The following is a 15,604-nucleotide window of genomic DNA, read 5'->3' as shown; positions in this document are numbered from 1 at the left end:
GAGACGCAAGGTTCTGGTCCTTCTGGGATTTGGTAAGTGTCTTCTCAGATATTAAGGATGTGACATTTGTTTGTTTGTTTTAAACTGTAAATCTCTGGTATTTCTTTAGAATTATTTTGCCAAGTCAAGCAACACCTTCCCCCAGCCTACCTAATCCACATTGCTACATTTCCTTTCCAGATAGCGATAGCTGTAAAGTGCACAGATTCTACTATAGCAAGCCCTTTTTATTTTGTTGCTTTAATGTATCTCTTTCGTGACTGGCTCACAATACAATGTTGGCAGTCTTTTTTCTCCTTGGCCACAAACTGCGTTCCCTTTTAGCAATATCTTCAGTAATTGTTTGTTAGTTCAGCACTTTGCAGCACTTAAAAACTGGGTTTTAGACTAATTGCTATGTTTAGGCGCTCAGTGTGTAGGTGTGGGCCAGCCTTTGGTTCTTCTACCTGCCAATAGATTAGCCACCATACATTTGTATGACATTTATGCTGTCTACTCTTCTTATTGTTTAGAATCTGTTCGTTCTTTTGTTTGCTGTAGCTCTTGCATGTCACTAACACAATCTAGCATGTATCTGTTCGTGTTGATCCCCATGCCTGCTGAAAAACAAAATCCTTATCTTAAACTTTACTAGCATAAAGAGAGGACCGGGGGGTCACTTGAAGTCCAGCTGTTTAGTTCTGGTACAATCTAACTTGGAATTTTATTTGTGTCCTAATCTGGAAACAATTAGTGATTACTGCAGCAATTATATCTGTTTTGGAGAGACCTAGGCTAACTTTCTTAGCCAGTTTGATTAATGTAATGTATTTCCATGTAATACAGCTTTATAATATATATAATTATTTTATTAGGATTATTATTTATATTGTGAGCCATTTTATTGTAATTGTAATTGTAATTGGCATTTGTAAAGCGCAACTGTCGCTCCGAAAGGAGCATCCTGGCGCTGAAAAACTGTACAGTACAATTGGGAAAATTGGATAAAATGGCAGCCATTACCAGGGCATCCGGTAAATTAAAAATCCAAGTCTTTAATTGTTTCCTGAAAACTGACTCTTGGTCCAAGAGTCTGAGATCAATGGGCATGGCGTTCCAAGCCTTGGAGGCCAAGACAGTCAAGGTCTTACCCCCTTTGGTTTTGAAGTGGAATCTGGGGATATTCATCAGATTACCACCCGATGACCTCAACTTTCTAGAGGGGTTATAGCGGGTAAACCGCTTAGAAAGGTACCTCGGGCCAGTGTTGTTAAGGGCTCGAAAGGCAATCACCAGGATTTTAAATAAAATCCTCTTGTGCAGAGGTAACCAGTGCAGTCGCTTGAGTGCAGCCGATGCAGCCGATTTCCTCGGTAATTTCAATACCAGTCTGGCAGCGGCATGTTGTACACTCTGCAATTTTTTTAACGTGCCCTTTTTTGCCCCGGCCATTAGGCCGTTACAATAATCTAAGCAGAAGAGTATAAGGGCCACTGCCACCGCCTTTCTTGAGTCCGTGGGGAGGAAATCAAAGAATTTCTTTAAAGATTTGATAATACCAAAACAACTTCCTGCCACATTTCTCACATGTTGGTCAAAGGAGAGTGCGGAGTCAAATAAGACTCCCAGGTTTCTAGCTGATTCCACTGAGTGGGGCGGAGCAGGGGAGTCCTCTGGCCACCATTTGCCTGGGCAGAAGTGGACATTTTTCCCCAACGGCACAATCTCAGTCTTATTAGCATTGCATTTTAAATGGTTGTTTTCCATCCAATGAAAAACGTCCGTCAGGCAGTTCTTTAGATTCTGTTCGGCCTCGGTGGAATTCTTATCTAGGGGTACAATCAATTGAGTGTCATCGGCATATGATGTGACAAAGATGCCGTATGACTCAATTAGAGAGATAAGGGGGGTCATATAGACGTTAAACAATAATGGGCTCAAAATAGAGCCTTGAGGAACTCCGGATGTTACCTTTTTTTCCTTGGAAAGAAAGGGACCTAGGGCGGTGGTTTGGGATCTATCTGACAGAAAAGAGATTATCCAAGTCAAAGCCACATCAATAATACCTATATCTCTCAGTCTGTTGATCAATATTTTGTGGGAGACGGTATCAAACGCCGCTGTTAAATCTAACAAAATCAGTACTGCGCTTTTACCTTCATCCTGTAAAAATTTTATGGAATCTGTGAGTTGAATAAGGGCTGTTTCCGTCGAATACCTCGCACGGAAACTTGATTGCTGGGGATGAAGGAGATTGTATGTTTCAACATAATTTTTTAGCTCTTGATATACCATCTGTTCCGTTATCTTACCCAGCACTGGGAGGAGGGATATAGGTCGTAGATTGGATAAATCGGTAGTGGATTTATTGGGTTTTTTCATGAGTGGTTTAACTATTGCCTTTTTCCAATCTGGAGGGACCGTACCTGAGCTAAGTGAGGCGTTAACAATTCCATCAATAATGGGGTTGATTATGTCGATCGTTTGATGGAGTATCCGTGGGGGCAGGAGTCAGATGGGGCCCCAGATTTGCAGGCTAAAATGACTTTCCGAGTCTGAAGCAGAGAGACGGGTTTAAAGGAACTAAAAGTACAGGCCTTAGTCTCCAGCGTATCTGGGCCACCTGGCGAAGGGGGTAAGGAGGGATCCAGAAAATACCTCTGTAGTAATTCGATTTTCTCCTCAAAGTAATCAGCAATTTGATTACAGACGTCTAGGGACGGTGGAATTTCGGGCTGAAGAGCTTTAGGGTGTGTGAAAGCTTTAACTATGGAAAAAACGTTTTTTTGTTTTTGCTGGGCTTCTTTAATGGCCTTCATGTAGTAGTCCTTCTTCGCAATTTTAATACTGGAGAGGTATTGTTTCCTTTGTTGTACATAAAGGGTTTTAGCAGTATTGTCATACGTTTTCCTCCATTTGCGTTCACTTTTCCTGCACAGTAGGTGTTGTTCTGCCAGGACTTGCGAGAACCATGGAGCATTTATCTTTCCTCTTTTCTCCTTTACAGGGGGGCGTTTAAGTGGGGCCCGTTCTTTGATGACTTGATACATCCAAGTATGAAAGAGTTTTGAGTCATGAGCCACTTCTCCGGACATGCTACGGACCTGAGACTGATGAATGGGTATAGATTTGAGACTGTCCCCCACCGCCCTCCAATTTGGATGGGTGGGAGATTGCTGGCTGGTTTTTGCTATTTTCGAGGCCTGGGGCATACAGATATTAAAAGGGATAAAACAATGGACTGTCCAAATTTGCGGAATGGGAGCTTGAGTCACTAGTAAGGGGAAGTTGGAACACACTCCATCAAGTGTGTGTCCAGCACTATGGGTCGGCTGCAAAACATTTTGGTGCAGGCCGAAAATCTCGAGGGTCTGGTAAAAATTAAGAGCTTGAGGGTCAATTTTAGATTCCAATTGGAGGTTAAAATCTCCTGAGAATGTAAAGTGTGGATAGCGAAGCAGTAACTGCCCGAGAAAGTCCCCCAGGGAGTCTAAGAATGTAGTAGCAGCATCTGGGGGGCGGTAGACAAGGCCTCCCGTGAATGAGGAGGACGCGTTTAACAAAATAGAAAACCCAATCCCTTCGGCGCCTTTAAGGGGCCCGAGATTGAAGGTATGACATTTAAGGGAGTTTTTAAAAACTATGGCTACTCCTCCTCCCCTTCCCTTCTGTCTGTCCTGCCTAAAGATAGAAAAATTGGGGGGAGAGCAATCGCTAAATCTGGATTACTATTTTCATTTAGCCAAGTCTCTGTTATGAAAAGAAAATCAAGGTCCAAATCGGAGATTAGATCTTGAATATCTTGACTGTGGCGGCACATAGAGCGTGCATTAATCAGCCCACCTTTAAAGGTAGATTTACAAGCGGGGATAGTATCTAAAAGATGGCGTGTATATTTTCGGGAGATTGAGAGCCTTCAGAGGCAACTTATTTGGGATGGGCGACCGCGCATTGCTCTCGCGAAACTTTCCATCCCGTGGTACGATGGGGGCATGGCGCTCCCCGATATTAAGAGATACTACTGGGCTTCCCATCTGTCCGCTATTAATCACGCTATGTTCTCTCCGGGTCGTAATCCGGCGTTTGAGATGGATAGACTTCAGCTTCCGGGTGGTGACTTTAATAGAGTGCTCTATTCTCGCTCCGCTGGGCGCCATCTTGTGGGACCTACTTTGACTGCTTTGACGGTGTGGCGTGCTGCGAATGTGAGCCTGGGCTGGGAGGATCGCTTGACGTTGGCGACGCCGCTTTATGCTTCAGAACGTCTGGGCGGTCTTTGGTCTTCCAAGGGTTTTGACCGTTGGGACTTGATTGGGATCTCTAAAGTGGGGGATGTATATTCTAAGGGTTCTGTGCGCCCGTTTCAGGCCCTCCAGGCTGACTACGGCCTGAGTAGTCGGGAATTCTTTCGTTATTTACAGATCAGGCACGCTTTGGTTTCGGTGTTTGCTCCTGGTGAGATTCCGCCTGACTCTTCCCCACTTGAAGACCGTATCCTTGACGAACATCTTCCTGATAGCACTATCTCCCTGATCTATAAAAAGTTGATTAACAATCGGACTGACTTATTGGCCCGACTTCGGGAACAGTGGATGGGAGATGGGTTGGAACTTGATGATGAGGATTGGCAATCGGCCCTCTCCTCTCCGAAGGAGGTGGCTATACCGGCTCGACTCCGTCTGGTCCAATTGAAGATCCTTCATCGGGTGTACGTGACGGGACCGCGACTGATGGTGATGGGCTTTTCCTCCGATGGACTGTGTAAGCGTGGTTGTGGTTTGCATGCTACTTTCCTGCATATTCTTTGGGAGTGCCCGATGGTGGCTGCTTATTGGGTGGCTGTGCTTGATTTGATGACAGTGGTGACAGGGATATCCTTGTGTCCGCAACCTCGTCGCTGTCTTTTGAATGTTTGGGAGCCCACGGACTATTCGGTGGCACAGACTAGATGGGCCACCCTGGGCTATATGATTGCGAAGCGAGATATTGCGCAACTCTGGGGGGCCTCCAGGCCCCCTGCCCTCTCGCAATGGGAGGATAACATGGATTGGTCCATGTTCCGTGAGAAAACTGTCTATGTGGCCAGGGGCAGACCCAGGGCATGGGTGAAGGTGTGGGGTCAATGGAACGAATACCGTGGCGACATTTGTACTCCTCCCCTTGTGGACACTATCGAGATTACCCTATCTCCTTAGGCTAGCGTTCCCGGAATCTTCATATAGGGACTGAGCTGGTGTCTCCGGCTCTCCCCCCTTCTTCTTCCTGATCTCTGCCCCCCTCCCCCCCCCCCCACTCCGCACTCCTTAGTGCTTAGGATATTGCTACTGCACTTCCGCTGCTGTCCCCCCCTGGTGTCCCTTGGGCTGACCTTCAGTGATACACTCTCGCCTTTCTGTATGTTTGTTCTTTCATATATATAAAACCTGTTTTTGTTCTGTATATAATGTGGAGTATTGCATTGTTGATTGACGGTTACCTCTGCGGGCATATATGATATGTGTCTACTCCTTTTTAGCGGCTGGCCCGTGTGGTTGTAGGCCCATCCTTGTACCTTTTTGCTTGCTCAAATAAAGGTTTTTAAAAAAAAAAAATTAAAAAAAAATAAAAAGATGGCGTGGCTCTGGTGGGGACCATAAAGTGGTCCATTTACAAGTCCCACAAGAAAAAGGACCCAATATCCGTGCTGTAGGTATACAGCATGGGCAGTTATTTCGACCGTTGAGCCTGATAAGAGCACTTGAAGTTTGTATTGGGGACAGTTGTCCAGTCTGGCCTGCGCCTGACGCGGTCTTGGCGCGGACGGGCGCAGACAGGCTTGCCTTCGGCGCGCTGGCGGCGTGCCCGCTGCGCCATCTCGCTGCACGGACGAAGACCGGAAGTCATTTTATGGGACGGAGGAGGGTGGGAGGCAGCCAACAGCTGGTGCGCTAGCCTAGTTTCGCACCTAAGATGGCGGCCAGCCCTGTCTCCAACCGCGTCAGAGCCTGATTGTCTCAGCGGGGAGCAGGGTTTGAAATGCGGTGATGGGCAAGGTTACGTCCAGTTAAAACAAAAGTAAAATCTTTTTAAGGCACAAATAAAGTTAATCAGTATTTAAAAATGACAAGCTGCCTAAACCCCCGGCTTTCCGCCTCAGGGGAGAGTACAAACACCTAGTCTGTGCACGTGCGTGTCAGCGCGATTTAAGTACCAGGGAGGGCCGGAGTCAGCCAACAGCTGGTGCGCTAGCCTAGTTTCGCACCTAAGATGGCGGCCAGCCCTGTCTCCGACCGCGTTAGAGCCTGATCGTCTGAGCGGGGAGCAGGGTTCGAAATGTGGCGAGGGGCAAGGTTACTTCCAGTTAAAACAAAAGTAAAATCTTTTTAAGGCACAAATAAAGTTAATAAGTATTTAAAAATTACAAGCTGCCTAAACCCCCGGCTTTTAATGATATACACAACAGGTAATTCGTTCCTTGCAAAGCTGCTTCAACAATTCCAGAACATTAATGTTCCATTGATGCCCCTTACTGTGATGCCACTTCCTATGATGTCACATCTTAGAGAGGCCTCACCTATTCCTATTTTGTTCAGCACAGCACAAACCCTAGGACTGGCCTTGGCGAGCATAGTCTAGTTTAGATTCTGATTACTGGCCATAGTTTGTGGTGTCTCTCACTGTTCCTACATCTCCCCATTTGGGTAGTTTTTCTATGCAAACAAGTGATATTTCCTTCTGAAGGTCAATATTGTCTTAAAGGTGCTAGTTGGGACTGGAATTGCATGTGCCAGTTTCTTGTGAGTTACGTTTGTAACCATTTCCTTCTTATCATTGAATACTGTGCAACTTACGCTTATTTTTATGTGAAGCGGATGCCTTTTACTTTGAAATGTATGGTCCATTCTTGGTATGGGCATTCTGGTGGTATTATTTCCAGGGTGAGCTGTCTGGTTGTGCTTGTGAATTTTAGGGAGGTTTATAGTTATGCCAACAATAAGAATATTAGTGATGGCTGCTGTTAAATGCGGAGGGGACATTTTGGGTGGCAGTGCATAATTTATCAAAACAGAAATGCAGAGTCCCAAACTTTTTCTTATGGTCCAATTGCTAAAAGCCAAAGTTGGGATAACATTTTTTGTTCACTACCCTACAATTGCGTTTTTCATCCCCTTTTCTGCCTTCATCTCTGTTTTCTTATCTCTCGTTCTCCTTTCATCCCTTTCTGTCTTTCTATCTTGCCTCGGTTCATGGTCTGTTGGTAAAAAATGCTGGGACGGCTCCTCAGTGAGTGGGGAGGAGTGTCATCCTATTGTCAAAAATAAGCCCTAGGAAAGCCCCAGAGATGAAAAACAAAATGGTAATAACGTTCATTTATTGAGAATTTATTTTTCATCTAGCCGTCCTGAACCGAGTGTCAGGACAGGGCGGGGCCACTGCTGCTAAGTGGTAGCAATGAGCTGTCTATTTCAGTTTAAAGTGTGCATGTCTTCTTCGCCAGCCGTCTTGCGACGGCCAGCCAGACATTCACATTTTAAACTTCTCTAACATAGCTGTCTTACAACATGTGGGTTAGAGCAAGCGCAAGCCTCCACTGCCCTCAGGAGCTCTGAGAGAGCAGCATCAGGATTGTTTAGGGAAATTTACTAGAGACAAAGCAGAACACAGACGGAGTGAGGAAGTCGTACATCATGCAGAAAGCAAGGTAAGCAGGGCCGGACTGGCCGTAGTGGGCACCGGGCATTTCCCGAGTAGGCCAGAGGGGTGGGAGCCGGTTTTATGTCCACGAGTAACTGCAAACACAACAATGATGGACAGAATGTGGATCAATGTCACACATTCACCCCAGTCCAAAGATCTGGGCCCAAATCCATCGTTTTTCCACTCCACACCACCCTGGGTTAGACAATGGCGATATGCAAATCAGCGCTGACCCTGTGCCCCATGGGAACAGTCCATTCCGAACTACAAAAGCCATGTCCTTCCCAGAACGGAAACAAGCATCCGAGGACCGGCCCGGTTTCGAGGTAACACCTCTCTTCAGCCCGGCTAGCTTGATTCCAGTGGTGTGGAGTGCCTGGGACTCACGTCTGAGCATCCCCAGTACACTTAGAGCGATAACTGCAAACACAACAATGATGGACAGAATGTGGATCAATGTCACACATTCAACCCAGTCCAAAGATCTGGGCCCAAATCCATCGTTTTTCCACTCCACACCACCCTGGGTTAGACAATGGCGATATGCAAATCAGCGCTGACCCTGTGCCCCATGGGAACAGTCCATTCCGAACTACAAAAGCCATGTCCTTCCCAGAACGGAAACAAGCATCCGAGGACCGGCCCGGTTTCGAGGTAACACCTCTCTTCAGCCCGGCTAGCTTGATTCCAGTGGTGTGGAGTGCCTGGGACTCACGTCTGAGCATCCCCAGTACACTTAGAGCGGTAACTGCAAACACAACAATGATGGACAGAATGTGGATCAATGTCACACATTCACCCCAGTCCAAAGATCTGGGCCCAAATCCATCGTTTTTCCACTCCACACCACCCTGGGTTAGACAATGGCGATATGCAAATCAGCGCTGACCCTGTGCCCCATGGGAACAGTCCATTCCGAACTACAAAAGCCATGTCCTTCCCAGAACGGAAACAAGCATCCGAGGACCGGCCCGGTTTCGAGGTAACACCTCTCTTCAGCCCGGCTAGCTTGATTCCAGTGGTGTGGAGTGCCTGGGACTCACGTCTGAGCATCCCCAGTACACTTAGAGCGGTAACTGCAAACACAACAATGATGGACAAAATGTGGATCAATGTCACACATTCACCCCAGTCCAAAGATCTGGGCCCAAATCCATCGTTTTTCCACTCCACACCACCCTGGGTTAGACAATGGCGATATGCAAATCAGCGCTGACCCTGTGCCCCATGGGAACAGTCCATTCCGAACTACAAAAGCCATGTCCTTCCCAGAACGGAAACAAGCATCCGAGGACCGGCCCGGTTTCGAGGTAACACCTCTCTTCAGCCCGGCTAGCTTGATTCCAGTGGTGTGGAGTGCCTGGGACTCACGTCTGAGCATCCCCAGTACACTTAGAGCGGTAACTGCAAACACAACAATGATGGACAGAATGTGGATCAATGTCACACATTCACCCCAGTCCAAAGATCTGGGCCCAAATCCATCGTTTTTCCACTCCACACCACCCTGGGTTAGACAATGGCGATATGCAAATCAGCGCTGACCCTGTGCCCCATGGGAACAGTCCATTCCGAACTACAAAAGCCATGTCCTTCCCAGAACGGAAACAAGCATCCGAGGACCGGCCCGGTTTCGAGGTAACACCTCTCTTCAGCCCGGCTAGCTTGATTCCAGTGGTGTGGAGTGCCTGGGACTCACGTCTGAGCATCCCCAGTACACTTAGAGCGGTAACTGCAAACACAACAATGATGGACAGAATGTGGATCAATGTCACACATTCACCCCAGTCCAAAGATCTGGGCCCAAATCCATCGTTTTTCCACTCCACACCACCCTGGGTTAGACAATGGCGATATGCAAATCAGCGCTGACCCTGTGCCCCATGGGAACAGTCCATTCCGAACTACAAAAGCCATGTCCTTCCCAGAACGGAAACAAGCATACGAGGACCGGCCCAGTTTCGAGGTAACACCTCTCTTCAGCCCGGCTAGCTTGATTCCAGTGGTGTGGAGTGCCTGGGACTCACGTCTGAGCATCCCCAGTACACTTAGAGCGGTAACTGCAAACACAACAATGATGGACAGAATGTGGATCAATGTCACACATTCACCCCAGTCCAAAGATCTGGGCCCAAATCCATCGTTTTTCCACTCCACACCACCCTGGGTTAGACAATGGCGATATGCAAATCAGCGCTGACCCTGTGCCCCATGGGAACAGTCCATTCCGAACTACAAAAGCCATGTCCTTCCCAGAACGGAAACAAGCATCCGAGGACCGGCCCGGTTTCGAGGTAACACCTCTCTTCAGCCCGGCTAGCTTGATTCCAGTGGTGTGTAGTGCCTGGGACTCACGTCTGAGCATCCCCAGTACACTTAGAGCGGTAACTGCAAACACAACAATGATGGACAGAATGTGGATCAATGTCACACATTCACCCGAGTCCAAAGATCTGGGCCCAAATCCATCGTTTTTCCACTCCACACCACCCTGGGTTAGACAATGGCGATATGCAAATCAGCACTGACCCTGTGCCCCATGGGAACAGTCCATTCCGAACTACAAAAGCCATGTCCTTCCCAGAACGGAAACAAGCATCCGAGGACCGGCCCGGTTTCGAGGTAACACCTCTCTTCAGCCCGGCTAGCTTGATTCCAGTGGTGTGGAGTGCCTGGGACTCACGTCTGAGCATCCCCAGTACACTTAGAGCGGTAACTGCAAACACAACAATGATGGACAGAATGTGGATCAATGTCACACATTCACCCCAGTCCAAAGATCTGGGCCCAAATCCAGCGTTTTTCCACTCCACACCACCCTGGGTTAGACAATGGCGATATGCAAATCAGCGCTGACCCTGTGCCCCATGGGAACAGTCCATTCCGAACTACAAAAGCCATGTCCTTCCCAGAACGGAAACAAGCATCCGAGGACCGGCCCGGTTTCGAGGTAACACCTCTCTTCAGCCCGGCTAGCTTGATTCCAGTGGTGTGGAGTGCCTGGGACTCACGTCTGAGCATCCCCAGTACACTTAGAGCGGTAACTGCAAACACAACAATGATGGACAGAATGTGGATCAATGTCACACATTCACCCCAGTCCAAAGATCTGGGCCCAAATCCATCGTTTTTCCACTCCACACCACCCTGGGTTAGACAATGGCGATATGCAAATCAGCGCTGACCCTGTGCCCCATGGGAACAGTCCATTCCGAACTACAAAAGCCATGTCCTTCCCAGAACGGAAACAAGCATCCGAGGACCGGCCCGGTTTCGAGGTAACACCTCTCTTCAGCCCGGCTAGCTTGATTCCAGTGGTGTGGAGTGCCTGGGACTCACGTCTGAGCATCCCCAGTACACTTAGAGCCATAACTGCAAACACAACAATGATGGACAGAATGTGGATCAATGTCACACATTCACCCCAGTCCAAAGATCTGGGCCCAAATCCATCGTTTTTCCACTCCACACCACCCTGGGTTAGACAATGGCGATATGCAAATCAGCGCTGACCCTGTGCCCCATGGGAACAGTCCATTCCGAACTACAAAAGCCATGTCCTTCCCAGAACGGAAACAAGCATCCGAGGACCGGCCCGGTTTCGAGGTAACACCTCTCTTCAGCCCGGCTAGCTTGATTCCAGTGGTGTGGAGTGCCTGGGACTCACGTCTGAGCATCCCCAGTACACTTAGAGCGGTAACTGCAAACACAACAACGATGGACAGAATGTGGATCAATGTCACACATTCACCCCAGTCCAAAGATCTGGGCCCAAATCCATCATTTTTCCACTCCACACCACCCTGGGTTAGACAATGGCGATATGCAAATCAGCGCTGACCCTGTGCCCCATGGGAACAGTCCATTCCGAACTACAAAAGCCATGTCCTTCGCAGAACGGAAACAAGCATCCGAGGACCGGCCCGGTTTCGAGGTAACACCTCTCTTCAGCCCGGCTAGCTTGATTCCAGTGGTGTGGAGTGCCTGGGACTCACGTCTGAGCATCCCCAGTACACTTAGAGCGGTAACTGCAAACACAACAATGATGGACAGAATGTGGATCAATGTCACACATTCACCCCAGTCCAAAGATCTGGGCCCAAATCCATCGTTTTTCCACTCCACACCACCCTGGGTTAGACAATGGCGATATGCAAATCAGCGCTGACCCTGTGCCCCATGGGAACAGTCCATTCCGAACTACAAAAGCCATGTCCTTCCCAGAACGGAAACAAGCATCCGAGGACCGGCCCGGTTTCGAGGTAACACCTCTCTTCAGCCCGGCTAGCTTGATTCCACGGGTGTGGAGTTCCTGGGACTCACGTCTGAGCATCCCCAGTACACTTAGAGTGGTAACTGCAAACACAACAATGATGGACAGAATGTGGATCAATGTCACACATTCACCCCAGTCCAAAGATCTGGGCCCAAATCCATCGTTTTTCCACTCCACACCACCCTGGGTTAGACAATGGCGATATGCAAATCAGCGCTGACCCTGTGCCCCATGGGAACAGTCCATTCCGAACTACAAAAGCCATGTCCTTCCCAGAACGGAAACAAGCATCCGAGGACCGGCCCGGTTTCGAGGTAACACCTCTCTTCAGCCCGGCTAGCTTGATTCCAGTGGTGTGGAGTGCCTGGGACTCACGTCTGAGCATCCCCAGTACACTTAGAGCGGTAACTGCAAACACAACAATGATGGACAGAATGTGGATCAATGTCACACATTCACCCCAGTCCAAAGATCTGGGCCCAAATCCATCGTTTTTCCACTCCACACCACCCTGGGTTAGACAATGGCGATATGCAAATCAGCGCTGACCCTGTGCCCCATGGGAACAGTCCATTCCGAACTACAAAAGCCATGTCCTTCCCAGAACGGAAACAAGCATCTGAGGACCGGCCCGGTTTCGAGGTAACACCTCTCTTCAGCCCGGCTAGCTTGATTCCAGTGGTGTGGAGTGCCTGGGACTCACGTCTGAGCATCCCCAGTACACTTAGAGCGGTAACTGCAAACACAACAATGATGGACAGAATGTGGATCAATGTCACACATTCACCCCAGTCCAAAGATCTAGGCCCAAATCCATCGTTTTTCCACTCCACACCACCCTGGGTTAGACAATGGCGATATGCAAATCAGCGCTGACCCTGTGCCCCATGGGAACAGTCCATTCCGAACTACAAAAGCCATGTCCTTCCCAGAACGGAAACAAGCATCCGAGGACCGGCCCGGTTTCGAGGTAACACCTCTCTTCAGCCCGGCTAGCTTGATTCCAGTGGTGTGGAGTGCCTGGGACTCACGTCTGAGCATCCCCAGTACACTTAGAGCGGTAACTGCAAACACAACAATGATGGACAAAATGTGGATCAATGTCACACATTCACCCCAGTCCAAAGATCTGGGCCCAAATCCATCGTTTTTCCACTCCACACCACCCTGGGTTAGACAATGGCGATATGCAAATCAGCGCTGACCCTGTGCCCCATGGGAACAGTCCATTCCGAACTACAAAAGCCATGTCCTTCCCAGAACGGAAACAAGCATCCGAGGACCGGCCCGGTTTCGAGGTAACACCTCTCTTCAGCCCGGCTAGCTTGATTCCAGTGGTGTGGAGTGCCTGGGACTCACGTCTGAGCATCCCCAGTACACTTAGAGCGGTAACTGCAAACACAACAATGATGGACAGAATGTGGATCAATGTCACACATTCACCCCAGTCCAAAGATCTGGGCCCAAATCCATCGTTTTTCCACTCCACACCACCCTGGGTTAGACAATGGCGATATGCAAATCAGCGCTGACCCTGTGCCCCATGGGAACAGTCCATTCCGAACTACAAAAGCCATGTCCTTCCCAGAACGGAAACAAGCATCCGAGGACCGGCCCGGTTTCGAGGTAACACCTCTCTTCAGCCCGGCTAGCTTGATTCCAGTGGTGTGGAGTGCCTGGGACTCACGTCTGAGCATCCCCAGTACACTTAGAGCAGTAACTGCAAACACAACAATGATGGACAGAATGTGGATCAATGTCACACATTCACCCCAGTCCAAAGATCTGGGCCCAAATCCATCGTTTTTCCACTCCACACCACCCTGGGTTAGACAATGGCGATATGCAAATCAGCGCTGACCCTGTGCCCCATGGGAACAGTCCATTCCGAACTACAAAAGCCATGTCCTTCCCAGAACGGAAACAAGCATACGAGGACCGGCCCGGTTTCGAGGTAACACCTCTCTTCAGCCCGGCTAGCTTGATTCCAGTGGTGTGGAGTGCCTGGGACTCACGTCTGAGCATCCCCAGTACACTTAGAGCGGTAACTGCAAACACAACAATGATGGACAGAATGTGGATCAATGTCACACATTCACCCCAGTCTAAAGATCTGGGCCCAAATCCATCGTTTTTCCACTCCACACCACCCTGGGTTAGACAATGGCAATATGCAAATCAGCGCTGACCCTGTGCCCCATGGGAACAGTCCATTCCGAACTACAAAAGCCATGTCCTTCCCAGAACGGAAACAAGCATCCGAGGACCGGCCCGGTTTCGAGGTAACACCTCTCTTCAGCCCGGCTAGCTTGATTCCAGTGGTGTGTAGTGCCTGGGACTCACGTCTGAGCATCCCCAGTACACTTAGAGCGGTAACTGCAAACACAACAATGATGGACAGAATGTGGATCAATGTCACACATTCACCCGAGTCCAAAGATCTGGGCCCAAATCCATCGTTTTTCCACTCCACACCACCCTGGGTTAGACAATGGCGATATGCAAATCAGCACTGACCCTGTGCCCCATGGGAACAGTCCATTCCGAACTACAAAAGCCATGTCCTTCCCAGAACGGAAACAAGCATCCGAGGACCGGCCCGGTTTCGAGGTAACACCTCTCTTCAGCCCGGCTAGCTTGATTCCAGTGGTGTGGAGTGCCTGGGACTCACGTCTGAGCATCCCCAGTACACTTAGAGCGGTAACTGCAAACACAACAATGATGGACAGAATGTGGATCAATGTCACACATTCACCCCAGTCCAAAGATCTGGGCCCAAATCCAGCGTTTTTCCACTCCACACCACCCTGGGTTAGACAATGGCGATATGCAAATCAGCGCTGACCCTGTGCCCCATGGGAACAGTCCATTCCGAACTACAAAAGCCATGTCCTTCCCAGAACGGAAACAAGCATCCGAGGACCGGCCCGGTTTCGAGGTAACACCTCTCTTCAGCCCGGCTAGCTTGATTCCAGTGGTGTGGAGTGCCTGGGACTCACGTCTGAGCATCCCCAGTACACTTAGAGCGGTAACTGCAAACACAACAATGATGGACAGAATGTGGATCAATGTCACACATTCACCCCAGTCCAAAGATCTGGGCCCAAATCCATCGTTTTTCCACTCCACACCACCCTGGGTTAGACAATGGCGATATGCAAATCAGCGCTGACCCTGTGCCCCATGGGAACAGTCCATTCCGAACTACAAAAGCCATGTCCTTCCCAGAACGGAAACAAGCATCCGAGGACCGGCCCGGTTTCGAGGTAACACCTCTCTTCAGCCCGGCTAGCTTGATTCCAGTGGTGTGGAGTGCCTGGGACTCACGTCTGAGCATCCCCAGTACACTTAGAGCCGTAACTGCAAACACAACAATGATGGACAGAATGTGGATCAATGTCACACATTCACCCCAGTCCAAAGATCTGGGCCCAAATCCATCGTTTTTCCACTCCACACCACCCTGGGTTAGACAATGGCGATATGCAAATCAGCGCTGACCCTGTGCCCCATGGGAACAGTCCATTCCGAACTACAAAAGCCATGTCCTTCCCAGAACGGAAACAAGCATCCGAGGACCGGCCCGGTTTCGAGGTAACACCTCTCTTCAGCCCGGCTAGCTTGATTCCAGTGGTGTGGAGTGCCTGGGACTCACGTCTGAGCATCCCCAGT

This window comes from Lissotriton helveticus, chromosome 6 (genome assembly GCF_964261635.1).
Source record: "Lissotriton helveticus chromosome 6, aLisHel1.1, whole genome shotgun sequence".
Lineage (NCBI taxonomy): Eukaryota > Metazoa > Chordata > Amphibia > Caudata > Salamandridae > Lissotriton > Lissotriton helveticus.
This window is presented reverse-complemented; position numbering follows the sequence as displayed.